Source organism: Python bivittatus, unplaced genomic scaffold, assembly GCF_059951505.1.
Source record: "Python bivittatus isolate LINGU-HERP-01145 unplaced genomic scaffold, Pbiv_v1 ctg000430_np1212, whole genome shotgun sequence".
In the NCBI taxonomy this organism is placed as follows: domain Eukaryota; kingdom Metazoa; phylum Chordata; class Lepidosauria; order Squamata; family Pythonidae; genus Python; species Python bivittatus.
Window position 1 is genome coordinate 6,125,619 of NW_028277071.1, and position 13,823 is coordinate 6,139,441.

Below are 13,823 nucleotides of genomic sequence, written 5' to 3' on the forward strand. Positions count from 1 at the left end.
TTAGGGTTAGGGTTAGGGTTAGGGTTAGGGTTAGGGCAGGCACCACCCTAATTCACATGGGTATAAGGATGAGGGGAAGCCCAATTAGAATTGTCAGATTATGTTACTAGAGCCAATCTTAATAAAAGCCATCCAGGATTTGGTGGGAGTAAAACCTGTTCTTATCAGTAGTATTTCCCACTGAGGCCCTCAACCCCAAGTGTTCTAAATAGATTCAACTGTTGCTTTCCAAGCTTTGAACAGGATCTTACACGGAAGTTATCTTGTTAGCCTCCTATTTCTTGAGAGTGCTCTATATGTTTTTGTGGGAATTGGTGCCTGTAAAAATGTAACCACCTGGAGGTTGTGGTGGTGGTGAAATATTTGGATCTTGTCGTACCAATTTTGTGATTGGCACAAGTGCGTGATTTTCAGCCTGTTAATTCTAGAGAGCAAAGAGACAGAAGGAAGATCTGTTACCTGTAAGAAAAAGGGAAACATGGCTTGAGTCCAAACATTGGGAGAGGATTATGAAAACGTCTCAGGGAGACACTTCCCTAATTCACATGAATATGAAAGAAGAAGAAAGGAGAAGCCCAATCTGTTTTCCCAGATTATGTTACTAGAGCCAGTCTCCATAAAAGTAGTTTTTAATCTTTCATGGAATCTGTTTCTTGGTCTGATCTGCCTCGTAGGGTTGACATTAAAGGGGCAATTTCCTTTCTTTTGAGCAAGAGAGTCTGATATGCTTTCTCATTTGGGAAGTGTGCAATTTCTGTGTCCTCAGGTCAGGAATAGGTAATGGATGCTTCCCATCAGCCCAACAAAGTAGACCAGAGCAGGAAAACGACTCCACAGGAAGTCTAAGACAACGTTGATTGAGATTGGCTCTAAGAACAGAATCTTGCTAGGCTGATTGTGCTGGACCTCCTCCCACTCCTGTGAATTAGGGAGGTGTTGCCAGATGTGCTTCCCAAGGTTATCTTGTAGTTCTGGACTTAAAAAACACTTTTGCCCTTTTTGCCTATGTAATGGTTCCTGCATATCTCTGTTGAGGTCAGCTCCTTTACTCTCTACACTGCCAGGATGGTAAAAGTTAATCTACCTGGAATTGTTATAGGAAAGGATTTGTAGAATCACAAAATCCAAAATAGTCATCAGTGACATAGACTAAATGAAGTCAGGTAGCATCTCACCTTCAGTGTGCAAAAAAGCTGCCTAAATAAATAAATAAATAAATAAATAAATAAATAAATCCTTTTGTCTGCAAAGGGTGTCTCCCCCAGAAGAGCAGTTGTGTCTGGAAATCCTGTATCAGATCTTTCCAGATGACTAGGCAGTTGATGCTGGTATCCAAGACTTCCATTTGAAATACAGTCTGCATTATAGTTAACATCTGATGTCTCTGTGGTTATTTTGATGTTAATAAAAAGTCCTTCCCATTGTGTTCAGTGGCAGAGAACATTGGGATGTTTGCCAGAAAAGACAATCTATTGCTAGTTGTCATGGAATCCAATCTGATTAATCAATGAATTCTTCTCCTTGCCATTAATGCCAGATGGTTCCCTTAATCCATCTCAGTATGTGTAAATCCTGGGATTGAAATCATCCCTTCACATCCTTCCCCCCAGGAAGAAAAGAAGAATTACATGAATGGTGCTGGGACTCTGTCCATCTGTCTGTCTGTCTGTCTGTCTGTCTGTCTATCAGCTGGATAACTTTCCAAAAATTGAACAGGGCAGGACCAAATTTAGTTATGGAGGAAATGTGACCAGAAGAAAGATTGAGTTGGGAAACGGGACAAATCAGGAATGCCCTCCCCCCATTCATCCCTGTGGAAGAGGCAGCTGGGCAATGACTTGGAATATGAATGACTTCATTCAAAGCCTCCCCTTTTCTGATCAGCGATCCAGAGCAGAGGATATGCAGACCTTCCATTGCACCCCTAGACATAAATACAGAGACACAACAGGAGGGAGGAGAGAAACCAGATGCACATAGACACAACACATTAGCTTTTGGGTATCTGTCCCTCCTGGGTAACCCAGGTTCAAAATGCATGTGTGGAAAATAGCCTCAGAGCAATGAAGATTAAAGTGGTTTCATATTTACCTTCCTGGTGAGAAAATCATCCACTTGTGTAAAAGTAGTCCTTGGGAGAGAAACAAAAGTTTGGATTTCTTCTGGTAAATTTAGTTTAAAGAGTTCTCTTTTATACCTGGAGCTCTGCTGTGTTTCAACTCAGAATACAAGCCTTGACACCAAGCGTCCTGAGCTTTTATCACTGTGCATGGGTCAAGAGACTCTTAAGTAATTCTCCCTATTATCTTTATTGCTCTCAGTGCTGGCATTGAAAGTTTACTGGAATTTGCTGCATTCAAATGGCACCAAGGCCAAACAAGAATTTGGGCGTTGCAAAGGCCAACAGGGTTGGCTGGCTTCATGGCTGGAGGGAGTCTGCAATTCACAGGAGTTGCATTACAGATGTGCCACAGATCTAGCAAAGAGAAGGAGGGATTGCTTTGCAGAATGAATGCACAACATCAATGGGCATTTCAAGATGCCTTCCAAAGAACCCCACAGTGGGTATGTCTAGGAGCTTATAATTTACATTTTATTCCATCCTTTCTTCAAGGAATTTGGTTTCTACAGCTGGTTTCTGCTGGAAGGATGATCAACTGATCATCTGGTGAATCTTGTAAGAGATGGTGGATCGGAATGGAAATCACTGTGGTCCAAATACAAGACTCTATTCCAGGGATCCAGATCTTCCATCCAGCTGAGGACTGCATACAGTCCTCATATACCCATTTGGGTGATGTGTCAGTGGCTACCCTCCAAAAAGTAGATGGGTCCAGGAGACAATCAAAATATAATTTCATTTCAATTTCAGTCTAATCAAAATGAAATCAAATTAATGTAATACAGTGAATATGATTCCAACCTGTGGATTTAATCATTTTTCCCCATTCAACCTTAGAAATTACAATTTGGGGGCCACTTTTAAAAGAGCCCTAGGCTTTTAAGAGTACCCATGGCTTTTGAGTGTCTCATGAAGCTGGTCACTCTTAAGCGCTGCCTAGAGATCCTTATGAAATCCATTTAGAGCAACCAAATAAGTAAGTCCTCCAACTTCTTCACAGCTCAAAGTGGATCCTGGAGAATGAAGCATATGAAAACTAAGTTTTTGTATTTTCTGATTTGTTAGCATCCATGCCTGTGGTTTTCCCAGCAGATGTGGTATCGATCACATGCATTGGTTCCACAATGGAGTTTTGTTTCAATCTGTGATGCAGAGATATCTGGGAGGAAGCCCCAGTGAATTCAGCAGCTCTAAAGGGCCCGGAAGGGAAGAGGAAAAGGAACCGAAGAATGAAGTCAGTCTCACATATTGCCTAGCATGAAGTCTATTACCCTGAAAGAGGTTTGCAAATGAGTTGGCTGCTGTTTTTGCATTTGATACAAATGCATGCAGTTGCATGACGATTATTTTGCGCATGGCCACTGGCAACATTTATTTTATGAAATTATTTATTTCACAGTAATAAAAATATTGAAGCTCCATCTAATTAAGTCTATAAGGGTTCAGAAGGAAAGAAGAAAAGGAATCAAGGAATCAAAGAATCAAGGAACTGAGGAAGAGCTGTGCATTCCCTAGAGTGAAGTCCACTGCCCTGAAGGAAGGAGAACTAAGTTTGCAGAGGAATTGGCCACTATTTTTGCATCTGACATATTGCATTAGCAATTTGATAGTTTGTAAAAAGTCCCTCCCTTTTCCAGAAATTGGTCTTGCACAGTGGGCAGAAGGTTTTTCCCCATTAAGCAATTAACTTCAAAGAGATTACTATGCCAGGATATATGAAACCTGGGTATATTATTACTGTTCATCTGCCATTGAACTTTGCACTGTCTAAGTCCCTTAGAGAAAATGATATGTTTTGTTTTAGAATAGTTTATTATAAGACTTTCTTCCCTACAGCAATCTGCTAGAGCCCATGGACTTCTTCCAAAGCCAACCTAAGCGGGCACATCCGTATATAGTGACAGTCATTGTCTTCCTCTGAGATTTTTTTCTTTTCTTTTGTTTCCTTCCCAGTCCACCCTACACCCCTGGCATTTCCTGGTGACCTGCAACTAAGCACTAACCAGGTTCAGCTCTGCCTAGTCTTAAATAGAACAAAGGAGAGCATAATCTGGATGTATGAGTAGGACATGGCCATTCTGCAAGAGTGTGAGGATGGGAAACTTGAGTCAAAAAATTCAGGGGAACCCAAAGGAGCCAATTTAGTAATTAACTGGGAAGCCAAGAGGGCATTCCAATGTTCTGAGGGGTTCTCTCAGAGCCTCCAAATGTTGGGTAGAAGTTCAAGAGCCTGAATAGAGACCTACAAGGAGAATTTCTGGTGGCACTCCAAAGTGTTGGGTGGAAGTCTTAAAGAAGCTTCACGTGGATCCATGAGGTGATTCCTTGTGGCACTCCAAAGTCCTGGCTGACCTCCAAGGTTATAGTATGGCCCCACTAAGATGCTTTGAGAATGGAGAAGAAGGAAAGTGTACAGGTCACAACCTGAGCCTAGGTTAGACACATCAACAGTTTGTATTTACAAGAAACCACTTTATTAATAGAGTCTGCAGATACATATATGTAGCTATAACTCTACTGCCACTTAGGTTCAAGTTTATCCCCTGATTAATTTTCAGAAGTTTGAGAGAAGAGGAAAAAAAGGACAGCTGTCTTCCTCACTATGAAGCACATGGAAACGAAAGCAAGGAGACCTGTAACTTCAAAGCCCATGGCTACTTGTCTTAGCCCTGCAGTTCTAGTTCAGTTTGAAGGGAGAATTTTCTTTAAAATACATTTAATTTCAGATGAAGATTCAAGCAAACAGATAATGCAATATAGAGTTGAATTCTTGATCCACAGTTCCTGGATACTTTCTTGAGGAAATGGGAAGTGAGCATTCCGCTCTCTGCTTATGGAACGATCTGGTCAAGGTGAATTGGTGCCATTACAAATGGATCACACTTTACAACTATGCGTAGGAATTTTGGGACACCATGATATTGGCAGTGGTTAGGAGGAGTGCCACCTGTAAAATGACAATCAGTCATACCATAACGAAATATGCTTTTTGTGAAAGAACCTGCTGGAGTCCCAGAGCCCTGGCACACTTGCTGAATAACGTTGGGTTGCTCATGGATGAAAGTGTTTCTGTATTTGCAGTGATATCTAGTCATGCCTTGATTCCTCATCCTCCGTTCACAAAATAGATTAAGGTTGCTATCTGGGGAGGGATGGTTGGGATCTACGTGCTTTCGTTTGAAGTCTGCCCAGGTTTGCCCTTTGCTGGGCTGCACCAGCAGAACCCCAAGAAGAACAGCCAAAGAGACAAGCAATGAGATCTTGGAGGTGAGCATGGCGGAGGCCTCCAAGAACCTGCAGAAATTAGAAATAGAAGAGGGGTAAATATTCTGATTCCCCTGAACTCCATTGACACCTCTCAGAAAATGATAATAAACCAATTTGACTTGTGTTCAGTGGCCAGTTTGTGCATTGATGAAACCCAATGGTTCCATCTATTGCTGGCAGCCTGAAGCTTCTGAATTTCACCTTCTAATTAATCAATGAACTTTTCTCCTTGTTACTAATTCCAGATGGTTCCCTTAATCCATCTCAGTGTGTGTAGATCCTGGGATTGAAACCATCCTTTTGACATCCCCCCCCCAGGAAGAAAAAAAGAATGGCATGAACAGTGCTGGGACTTTGTCCATCTGTCTGTCTGTCTGTCTATCAGCTGGATAACTTTCCAAAAACTGAACAGGGCAGGACCAAATTTAGTTATGGAGGAGAAATGAGCAGAAGAAAGATTGAGTTGGAAAATGGGCCAGACCTGGCCAGTGGCTGCAGAGAGAGAGAGAGAGAGAGAGAGAGAGAGAGAGAAATCAGGAATGTTCCCCCCACCCTTCCAATTTATCTCTATGGAAGAGGCAGCTGGAGAAGGACTTGGATTGCGAATGACTTTGATCAAAGCCTCCCCTTTCCCTTCTGATCAGTGATTTAGAGCAGAGTATATGGAACCCTTCCATTGCACACCTGGACATAAATACAAAGACACAACAAGAGGGAGGGTAGAAAACAGATGCACATAGACACAACACGTTAGCTGTTGAGTGTCTGTCCTTCCTGGGTAATCCAGGGTTAAAGATTCATGTGTGGAAAGTAGCCTTACAGCAATGCAGATTAAGGTGGTTTCATATTTACCTTCCTCGTGAGAAAACTGGCAATATGTAAAAGCTGTCCGTGAAACAGAAATGAAACTTTGGATTTCTTCTGGTAACTTTAGTTAAGAATGTTCTTATTTATACCCCAACCTCTGCTATGTTCCACTTCAGAATACAAGCCTTGGCACCAAGCCTCCTGAGCTTTGATCACCAGGCATGGGTCAAAAGACTTTTAACTGGGAATGTCCAGGAGCTTATAACTTACATGTAATCCTATCCATTCTCCATGGAGTTCAGCTTCTACATGGAGTGCCTTCTTCCTCTTCTTTACAGCTAGTTTTCACTGGAAAGATGATGAACTGATCTCCTGATGAATCTCATCAGTGGATCTGAATGGAAATGAATGGAGATTTTTTCCAGGCATCCATATCTTCTTTCAGGCTGGGCCTGGATGTGCTATGGGCCACTATCCAAAAAGTAGTTGGGGCCAGGAAAGAAGCAAACTATGATTTCATTTCAATCATTAAAATGAAATCAAAGTATTGGAATACAATTAATATGCTTCCATCTCATGGATTTAATCATTTCTCCATAGCCAACCTTAGAAATTACAATTCAGGGACCACTTTTAAAGAGCCCTAGACTGATAAGGTTACCGAGGGCATTTAGTGGTCCATCAGAGCAGTCACTTGTAGACTCTGCCTAAAGGTCTTTCTGATCAATTATGGGTGTTGAAGTTGAACTACATCAGGGGTCCCCAAACTCTTCAGCTCATCAATCCCCTTTATGAAGTTTCATATTGTTCATCAACCCCCCAAACATTTATTATATGAAAATAATGTAATAAATAGTACTGTTACTAATAGTACTACACATAACACCAACAACAATAACAACCCCTTTGATAATCCCATTGACCCTTGGGGGGTCAATATCGACCACTTTGTAGAACCCTGAACTACATTATGACAGTTAAATAAGTCTTCCAACATATTCACCGTTCAAAGTGGATCCTGGAGGATGGAGGGTGTGAAATATCAGGTTTGTACATTCCCTGACTGGTTGTCATTCATGGTTTTCCAAGAAGATGTTCTACAGATCACGTGGATTGGCTTCACAGTGGAGTTTTGTTTAAATCTTTGATGTAGAGATATCCGGGAAAAAGCTCTGTCAAATTCAGTAGATCTACAATGGCTCAGAGAAGCAGCACTGGGCTAAATCCTTTTGAATTCTGACTTTCTGGATGTAGGAATGATTATTAAAAGGGATCATGGCAGCTAGACAGTCATTGGGAAAGTGAAGCTTGAGTTAGAAATAGAGCTGTCATATGCAGGGCCTAGATTCCTGGGGCATCACCCCATTTTCTAAATGAAACGCTGTGTTCAAAACACAGCCAAATATTTGGAATAAGGCTGTTAGGAAACTCGATTGTACAATATCTAAAATGAAGGAGTCCAGATGAGAGGGTCGTCCAACAAGCCTGGCTATTTCAGCAAGTTTTATAAGTTTTCATACTTTGGGTTGTCCTGTTTCTTCATTCCTTGTCTGTACCAGATTATTGACCAGCAACCTTTTCTCAGGTGCAAAGTGCCCTTAGTCACTTGCTAAAAAGTGCTTGTCTAGTTTCACATCAACCTCAGATATGCGGACGATACCACCCTAATGGCAGAAAGTGAAGAAGAACTAAAGAGCCTCTTGATGAGGGTGAAAGAGGAGAGTGCAAAAGCTGGCTTGAAACTCAACATTAAAAAAACTAAGATCATGGCATCTGGACCCATCAATTCCTGGCAAATAGAAGGGGTAGAAATGGAAGCAGTAACAGACTTCATTTATTTGGGCTCCAAGATCACCGCAGACGGAGACAGCAGCCATGAAATTAAAAGACGCTTGCTCCTTGGGAGGAAAGCTATGGCAAGCCTAGATAGCATATTAAAAAGCAGAGACGTCACCTTGCCGACAAAGATCCGCATAGTCAAAGCTATGGTTTTTCCAGTAGTAATGTATGGCTGTGAGAGCTGGACCATAAAAAAGGCCGAGCGCCGAAGAATTGATGCCTTTGAACTGTGGTGCTGGAGAAGACTCTTGAGAGTCCCCTGGACTGCTAGGAGGTCAAACCAGTCAATCTTAAAGGAAATCAACCCTGAGTGCTCATTGGAAGGATCGATAATGAAGCTCAAGCTCAGATATTTTGGTCACCTAATGCGAAGAGAGATCTCTTTGGAGAAGACCCTGATGCTGGGAAAGATTGAAGGCAAAAGGAGAAGAGGACGGCAGAGGATGAGATGGTTAGATAGCATCACTGAAGCAATGAGCATGAAACTGAGCAAACTCAGGGAGGCAGTGAAGGACAGGAAGGCCTGGCGCAATATGGTTCATGGGGTCACGAAGAGTCGGACACGACTTAACGACTAAACAACAACAACAACAACAAGTTTCACATCAACCTTCCCCATACAATTATTGTGCTGCTGGTCTCCATAAAGGTAATATGAGTTACTTTGGCCTATGATATCACAGCATCCATCCAGGATCCTTCTCAGAGATACAGAAAACGATGTCATCCTTAGCAAGCTCCTGTGTTGGACACCCCACCCACTGGAAACAGCAGATCTCGTGCTCTTTAAGCCCAGATAATAAAAAGGACTCTGCCCTCATATATCAACAAAAATAATGAGTTCCTAATAACAGAATTAAAGTGGGAGGAGAGGTTTCAAGAGGTCATGTTTGTTTTTCTGTAAGCCAACCAATTCATTGCCAACTTTCTGACCTTGACTTGTTCATATTAATTGGCTTCTGAGTAGCATTGGCAGAAAATGGATTCAGTTGGTTTTCAACAATTCAAGAATACCGTCAATGCTTTGAAAAATGAGGACCTTTTCCAACACCATCCAGGTGTTCACTGATCACAATCTGAAACTTTTCCAAAATAGGATTGTGTCACCTCACACGCTCCAAACCATGGTGTCTTTTGGTCTCAGAAGAATAAAATACAGACACAATATTTAAAATATAGAGAAACTGAACCTGAAACATTCAATAATGAAAAGAGAGTACCAGTTGACCTCTGCAAGCCAGACTCTATAATGGACAGAAAAATATTGGTTGGTCCTTTTGAGTGGAGACTGATTAACTCACTGCAGGTGGCTGAAGACAAACAGAGATATGATCCAAAACTGAAAGTGTTGCAGAAACAAGGAAGCTGTTCCAAGAGACAGCAGAGCTCTCTGCTGTCTTAATGTGTCTAAAGGAAGACTCCAGTCTCGCTGATAACACAAAATGGCAATTAAAAGAAAGAGGGAAATGGACGGATCATCTGTCCGTCAACTAAAGATAACTTTGTCCTTTTGATGGACCCCAGGAATCATGGGGAAGAAGTTTAAACAGAGATTTTGTTTAACAAAGAATGTTTCACAAGCTGCCTGTCTTTCCCCAGCTAAACCAGGGTGGTGAGAATCGGTTATGTATTGATAAAGGAGAAAGCAAGATATGGAAGCAATATTTATTCTTTGCTGAATAAATTCTTTTGGCTACAGTGTGATAAGGACTGCTATATTCAGTGCACTGAATATTTGAATTTACGAGATTTTATCAGATCAGGAAAGCTCTGTGTTCTTTCTCCCCACTAGCACTTTGCTGTCTCAGAAAAACTTTTCTTTGCTCTGAGACAGAAACAAAAGTGTGGATGGAAGATCTCCTGAGTGAAAGAATGCTTTTATCTCATTTGAAAGCAAGCTACAACTTGGGGTAATTTCTTCCGCAAAATATATTCAACACAAATAGTTTCCATCAATAAACAATTCACCAATTGGATAAAGCCTTCTGTCCTCCCATTCCTTGGATTGATTTTCTTTATTTCTGTATTTAAAATTTCGTAGTCAGATAATAGAAGAAAATTGGGGATAAAGGGTGCTGCCCGTTTTTAAAATTCTAAATTGAATTTTCAATATAGATTTGTGATACGATTAATTCATTACCATCAGAAAGAAACGGAATTACCTTAACAGGAGGATTGGCAACCCACAGACTAGGGCTGATGTGCAACCTCCAGTCTGTCATTGGTGGCTGTCCAGAACCCGAAATTGCATTACTGAATTTTAGTTGCATAATTTTGGTCCATGTTTAGGGACAACGTTCAGTTCCTGTTAAATTCATGGGCACATCAACATTGATTTGCTTGCTTGTTTTGGCAACAGTATTAAGTGTTTTGCTGTTCCTTTTTCTGGAATGTCCTTTCAGCTATGATGGTTGTAAGCTACCTAAAATTGCCAATTTGTTTGGAGGTGGCCTTAAATCGGATTATTTAAATTTATAGGCCATCTCCACAACAACTGGCATTTCCAGGTGGGTTAAATAACTACAAGAACCCTGAAACCAAAATCAAATATAAGAAGAACAGTATATTTATTAAAAAGTATCATTATAAAAGCTCTGGGGGATCAGTAAAGGCTATTACAAAGCCATACTGGCCTACTAAAGAAGCAGGATCACAACCCACCTTTTCCAGCCTAATCTACAACCCTGGGATTTCTCGATGATCTCCGACCCAAGTATCAGCTACGTCCAAGTCAGTTTAATTTTTTTGAGATCAGCCAAGGTTGGGTAGATGTTTTGGGAATCATGAGAAGAGTGAATTAAATCCATGTTCACATAAGCTGGCTCAAGAAATGATATGTGCTAATTTTTTTTAAATCTGATTTTCTAGACCATCTGAATGAGATTTATAAATCCCATCTTGCACTGAAAAAGGGCTGAATTTATTTATTTATTTATATTTCAAATTTGCCACCGCCCATCTCACTGCAGAGTGACTCTGGGTGAATGAATGTAGCTGGTACACCCTTTCACATCTTTTTAAAAAAATCTTTTTTTCTGATCTGTTCAGTTATGTTTCCTTCTTTCCTTGTTGTTTCCAGGCTTAGAGCTACAACTTCCTCTTGTACATAGATGATCTACGTGAGGCTGCACTGCACACAGAAAAAAGTCTGTTGTTAATATATGTGACCTTTTATGTGGGTACTATTTTGTTTTATTTGACTAGCGAAAGTAGAGCAGAATAATGCTCATTTGGCATTCTTTCCTTCAGCATTTCTTTCCAATTTATTTTTATTAGAATTTTTAAACATAATAAAAGTATAAAAAATTAAAAGAAAAATAAGAAACAGAGAAGATATAAAATAAGAAAGAAAAAAGTGAAAGAAAAAAGAAAAAGAAAATACAGAATTATGACTTCCACCCTTCTTTCGATCAAGTAATTGCCATCTTACTCTTTACCTTCCCTCTTCAATGTTTTAATCCCCAAATCCATAAATCATCAATTCAGTCTTTTCTTCTTTCCTTTAACATTTTTATGAAGGTCCTGGTGAAGGTCTCCAGGCAAGACAAGGGAAAAGAATTTTTCAGCATCAGCTTGAGACTCAAATTCCCCTGACATTATATATCTTCTTGAAAATTTATAGTACATAACAATGAACGGCCCCGGGTGCCTTCATATAAGTATCTCCTTAATATTTCAGTCTTTACTGAACCTGATGATTGAAGATATCATTCAGCGGTAAGTTCAAAGATGTCAGTGATTCTGGGTTAGCATTCTCCCTGATCCTGATGTTGCCATGAATGCTACTAATTTATTAGAAACTAGTTTGAGCTCTCATCATGTTTAAGAAAATTCCAAAGATTGTTGAATTTTGTTTAGAAGATGAAATGTAAACAGAGATTTGATGACAGAATGAAAAGTGTCATTTGTGAAGAGTATTTAGTGAAGATATGCCAAAATCAGGAGAACTGTTTTGGTTTTTCTCAGCCCACTTCAGTCTGCCCTGGCTGGCTGCAGTATTTCTATGTACAAGAGAGGGTTAGAAACATTGAAGTCAAAAGAACACCATCTTTTGTTGGGGAATTCACACATAGGTCTGGTGAAAGTCTACAATCTGACGAGTGGTAAAAAATTATTTAGAGATGAAGAGGAGAGCTCAGCAATTATCCAGCTGAGGGCTGAACAAACATTTACCTGTTTCTTTGTTAGTTTTCTACCCCACCATTCCTTCAAGTGCTTGAAAGAGGAATTCTGGAGGATTTTAGATGGAACCCGAATTATCAATAATAAGCAACATTCATGAGATAGGCGGCTATATAAATATAATGAATGAATGAATGAATGAATGAATGAATGAATGAATGAATGAATGAATGAATGAAATGTAGTAAGTGATTTAGCAGACCATGCTGGATATTCAGCAAAAGCATGCAGGCATTTGGAATCCACAACTGAAATAACAAGGCACTGACATGATAAGTGAAAATGTTCACCACAAGAATGCAAACTGCCCACTGGGAATAAATTAGCAGCTGAACCCAACTGGCTTTGTGCCCAAGGTGGGACTAGAACTAGCCTAGTGCATTAACCACTCCACCAAACTGGCTCTCATACATTTGAATATGCATTAACCTGATCTAATCAATAAAGGTAATGTTATCAGTGGTATAATGGTAATGAACAATTAAACTGAGGCTGTTAAGCTGTAATTATAGTGTAATCAATTAAATGGAAGGGTTGATTTGCATTTGCCAATAAAGAGGGCCATGAATTCCACCTGTCTCCAGGCATTATACTTTGGCCTCCAGTACTGCAATTGTCAATAAATTAATTCATGCGTCAGTGTAAGTGTGCCCTGGTCTCCAGTCTAATGAATACTCCAAAGGGGAGAAATTGTCTCCTACATGTTCAAGGCAGAATAGACGCTGCTCCCACCCCCTCTATTTCCCCACACAACCAGTCCTGTGAGGTTAGCTGGTTTGAGAGAAAGTGACTGGTCCAAGTCACACAGTAGATTTCTGTTCCTGGATCACAACTTGTTCTTCTTGGTACCGGTCCAACCCCTTTCCCACTATATCTCATTGGCTCTCTTTGCAGCCTTTGATGACTTTCTGGCTGAGTTCAGCCAAAAGGCTTAAACTGATTATTGAATTGGTTCAGATAATACATCGAACCCCCAACACCTCAACCGGGCTGAGTTCACCCCAGATTCTAAAATACAGTAAAACTAACCAAGCTGCTGGTCACTTTATAACTTCTTTGCTTTTTGTGATCCTTCCATTATTTCCTCCCTAGTAACTTATATCATCTTACAGAATTATCCAAGCACCACTGTGCTGCTATATCACAAGAATGCAACCTTTATATTGCCACTCCAAAATTAGATGACATTGTAATTCAGTAATGAGGACATTGCCTATACTGTATTTCAATTGTACTCATTTCTCCTATGTGCTCATGAAGTTAATTGCTTTCTCCATGTAGAATGGTTGTTGATCTTTGCAGTTGATCAACTTCTCCTTTGCTGTCTCCCCTTATGGACATCAAAGGATTGTGGAGTACTTTGGGTTCGAACTCCATAAGCTGCTTTAGAGCATTTCACTGCATTAGATTTTGAAGGGGAACCAAAGAATCAGCTTGGATTTACAACTATTAGGAATGAAAATAATGGGTTTGAGCTCTTTAGTGAGCAAGGGTTTCAGGAGAGAAGTGCAGTGGCTTGCCTGGAAAAAACAGCAGGCTCTAACATGAACACTGTTCTGTTTGCTTTTTTCCAAAGCTCAAACTAGACATGAGGCCAAGAAATCAC

General features: G+C 40.4%; 1 long non-coding RNA gene across 1 annotated transcript; it reads right to left on the reverse strand.

Moving 5' to 3' along the window:
* Positions 1-6,351, reverse strand: LOC112541770 (uncharacterized). The gene is made up of 2 exons (XR_015796699.1): positions 6,242-6,351; positions 1-459 (listed from the first exon to the last, which is right to left on the reverse strand). It is a non-coding gene; the product is annotated as an uncharacterized LOC112541770 (long non-coding RNA).
* Positions 6,352-13,823: the final 7,472 nt, after the last annotated feature.